The following is a 4,380-nucleotide window of genomic DNA, read 5'->3' as shown; positions in this document are numbered from 1 at the left end:
CCTAATTTTTCATAAATAAAAATTGTTTAAATTTTGCATTTTTATTTTTTTGTAAAATTCCCAATGTTTTAGTCAGATTGTGTTAAAATTACATAAAGATATCATCAAAAATAAAGAACCCTTTTTAGTTCAAAACACTGCAGGGACTTTTTGGATACCCTGTATATATATTTTTTTCGACTTGAGTTGATTATCAATTGATGTTGAAGCAGTAATTAATTTGTTATTAAGGCTTCTGGTATATGTAGCCCGATATACGGCATAATCATGTTGACACACCGGTTCCCGTCAGATCACCGAAGTTAAGCAACGTTGAGCCTGGCTAATACCAGATGGGTGACCATTTGGGAATTCTGGGCGCTGTATGTGCTTTCCGCTTATCTCGGCATTGTTTCCAGTCGTCCTGAACCTCCACTTGCCACTGGTATTCAACAATGTCGAATCAGGAGAGGTGTGGTTGGAGATTGCGCAACTGTTGCCACAAAAATTTCATGCGCAGGCACCGTGGCATCCATAGTCTGTCAAGACTGAAGGAAGCCTTTAATATGTACCCCGGCAAGCCTGCACATAGTTCATGGTACTCCACTAAATAGAACATTTTGGTCTTCATGTTGTCCAATGTGTGCAACTAGAAAGAAATGATACATGTAGAATAGCATGGATTGTGGTCGATGTTTACTCCTCTAGATCAGCCGTGTTCTGTTTATTCACTGCAAGGAAGCTATATTTACCGCGTGTTTCGATACGTTGCATCCCTGGTTGTTAGTAATAATGTTACAGGTAATATGTTTATTAAGAATAATTTTCCGGCTGATTACAACATGGCTGTCTTCAAGTATACTGTAAACTTGTTTTTGTTTAGCCAGCCCCTTAAATAATCATATTAGACCCAATTTACTTCATTACGCTGTTATCCCGATGACCGCTCACTTATTATCTTATACTCGAGTGGCCTTAGAGTCTTTACAAGTAGTGAAGCACCCTGTAAAATATTTAACCGCAAGTGAGAGTAGCAGCTAATTAAGTAGATTGATAAATAGTAGAAATATAGTTTACATGGACTTAGAAATTGAAAGTACCATGTTATAATAAATTAATTTTTTAAAATTATATTTTCACCCCAAACAAGGCACATTGACACTTTGCTGTAGGGTGCTACTATCAGGGGCATAAGCTAAATGGATACTAAGTGGGGAGTTAGGCAGCAAGATGTCGCTTCACGTTACACTTGAACTTCTGCATGTCAGTACAGTTGGGGAAGCAGGAACCCGGAAGGGAATTCCAAAGTCTAGCTTTTCTGGGGAAGAAACTACTGGAGTAGAAGGCTCTCTTACATGTAGGGATCTTTACTGTGAAGGGGTGGGATTTTGGTGCTTGTCGGGTTCGTTGGGGGTAATTACGTCGTGGGGGTACAAGTGCTTGCAGTTCGTCGCAGCATTCACCGTTAAATAACGGGTATTTAGACTGCCGGGAAGTTATTATAGTAAGTAAGCTGAACCTATACTTCCGTAAATTAATAGCTCAAATAAAATCGTCGACATATATTCTTTGTAATGCTCGATCGAGATTCGTTTGGCTAATGAACATAAGCTTCTATAACGTCGCCAATATTTATCGTAGAGTGGGGACTTATTAGTTTGTACTTGCAATGAAAGTCAGTGCTAATTTACTTTGCGACGCATACAAATTCTGACTTTCCGTTTTAATATTTCTCCCATTGAAGAAAATAGCCAAAAGATGACGAAGTTCTTAGCTAATCAGATTGCAAGATCTCAAACCGGAAAATATAACCGCACTGGCGCCAACACAAAATCTTTAAAGCCTGCGAAATTTATAACAATAATTATTAACCCTAACTCTTACCCTAATCTTGGAAACTCGAACTCTATCGATAACCATAAGCTCTTACCATCACCCTAATTATTGAAAATCGGAACCTTAACCTAACATTAAAACCCTAACCCTTATCCTAATCTTTTAAAATCGGAACCCTAACCCTAACGATAAACTCTAACTCTAATCCTAAACTTGGAAAATCGAAACCCTAACCCTAACAATAAACCCCAAACCTCACCCTAATCTTGGAAAATCGGAACCCTAACCCTAACCATAAACCATAACCCTCATCCTAGTCTTGGAAAATCGGAACGCTAACCCTAGCAATAAACCCCAACCGTCACACTAATCTTGAAAAATCGGAACCCTAACCCTAGCAATAAACCCCAACCGTCACCCTAATCTTGGAAAATCGGAATCCTAACCCTTATCATACACCCTAACCCTCACCCTAATCTTGGAAAATCAGAATCCCAACACTCATGATAAACCCTAACTTTCATCCTAATCTGTGAAAATCGGAACACTAACCTTAACCATAAACTCTAACCTTCACCTTAATCTTGGAAAATCGGAACCCTAACCCTAACCATAAACTCTAACCCTCATCCTTATCTTGGAAAATCGGAACGCATACCCTAGCAATAAACCCCACCCCTCACCCTCAACTTGGAAAATCGGAACCCTAACTCTAACCATAATCCATAACCCTCGACCTCATTTTCACCATAATCTTGGAAAACCCGCACCCTAGCACTAACCATAATCTCAAATCCCAACCCTTCTTGGAAACCCGAAAGTCTAGCGATAAACTCTCACCCTAATCTTGAAAAGTTCTAACCCTAAACATAAGCTCTAACCGTCATCTTAATCTTGGAAAACCTGAATACTAACCCTTGCTACAATCCCTAATTCTAACCCGAATCATTGCAAACCGGAACCTAACAAGGACAATAAACCCTAACCATTATCACGATAAACCCGAAGCCTAACTCTAACCGGAAAAATAAAGAAACTTTAATGTTGAATAATCTAAACCCTTAACCCTAGAGCTAACGCTGAGAGGATTATGAAAATGTTACTTTTTGTATTCCAATGCAAAACTGTACACTCGAAAGGGGAAAAATCTGTGCTTTTTATCAACCATAACATAACCCTAAACTAATTGGTATTTTTTAAAACCGGTATCAGCACAAAAACAAAACCAAGAGATATAATTAGTAAAACACACAAAAAATAAAATAAACAATAATTCTCTATTTTTTTTAAATTTAAATAATTCGTTAAAAAAAACACGTCTTTTAATTATTTTTTTATTTGTCAAAAAATAGATATTTTTTAAATGAAATTTTACTGTTGTTCTAATTGCTTTAAATTTCGTACACTTATTCTTCGCCGCTTAATAGCATCGCCTCGTTATGGTTTTGGCGCCGTATGATTTACATTTGGAGTCTGTTTAGGAAAAGTTGGTTTTAATCATGGATCACAAACTGTACTAGTGCTAGGATTGCATGCCCCACTAGGCCCTTTCCCAACACCGGTTCGTGCGGGGCCTGCACTTGAAGTTAAATAAGGAATTGCTGTCAACTTGTTCCCACGTTTGTTTCCTTTGCATCAAAGGATCAGGATTGCGCAACAAATTGAATTTCTTATGAGGAATGAAGTAATTCTTTGTTCCAAGGACTCAAAGCAAATCTCAACGTGATAGGAACGATTTGGACTTCAAAGAGGTAATTAACATCCGTGCAGGCAATTATCGACAGGTCACGATATACTAAGATGAGGGATCATTGGACCTTAATTAGGAGGAATTACGAAGAGGGGAATATTTCATAAGTCAATGAATAGATTCTAAAGCATTATAGGTGTGTAATCATGCGTTTTTTTATATTAGAGGTTGATCAGTCCATGTTGGTAGGCGGACCCACAGTCTCATTTGTCTTTATCTCTCATATTTAAATACAACAGCAGTTACACCCTTCCCACTAGAACAATAGTGACGCTTTTTAGGTCCTTCAGTGCATTTCCAGAGGAGGCCATTTGGTGCCCCAGTTTGCCAGTCTGCCATGGTGTTAGTTGAGAATTGCATTCTATGTCAAGCTTAAAATCGCACCTTTTAGTATGTCGTGTCATATGTAAAATATTGATTGGTTAAACCTTTTTTAAATGTAAAAAAAAAAAAATCTGAGGCTTTCTAGGTGCATCAATTTGTTTTTATAAGAGGCCAAGCCGGTACGTTGTGTCGCAAGCCTGTCATGTTTAAGCTATGATTTCGAGCAAGATCAAAGTGCAGTATCTGTTCTGATGCCTCACTAAGGAAATCCTTCACAACTGAGACAATGTTTAATTTGTGTTCCTTTTCTCCACATTAAAGAAAACGGCCTTGGTGTCCAACTGTTCCCTCGTGGGAAGGCAAAGTAAATAGAAACATTATCTGTTAAGTCTAAAATAACACTTTCGTTGTCCTTTCATACTTAAGGATAAAATACAGCCTAATAAAAGAAGATGTTATCCATGGAATAGTTGATTAAATTCACAATTATT

General features: G+C 37.8%; 1 pseudogene; it reads left to right on the top strand.

Moving 5' to 3' along the window:
• The first annotated feature begins 252 nt into the window (after positions 1-252).
• LOC145260018 (5S ribosomal RNA) lies at positions 253-369 on the top strand (annotated as a pseudogene).
• Positions 370-4,380: the final 4,011 nt, after the last annotated feature.

Source organism: Euprymna scolopes, chromosome 35 (assembly GCF_053919585.1).
Source record: "Euprymna scolopes isolate OS-2025 chromosome 35, ASM5391958v1, whole genome shotgun sequence".
Taxonomy (NCBI): Eukaryota; Metazoa; Mollusca; class Cephalopoda; order Sepiida; family Sepiolidae; genus Euprymna; species Euprymna scolopes.
The sequence above is the reverse complement of the archived record's forward strand: the minus strand, read 5'-3'. Positions and strand labels throughout refer to the sequence as shown.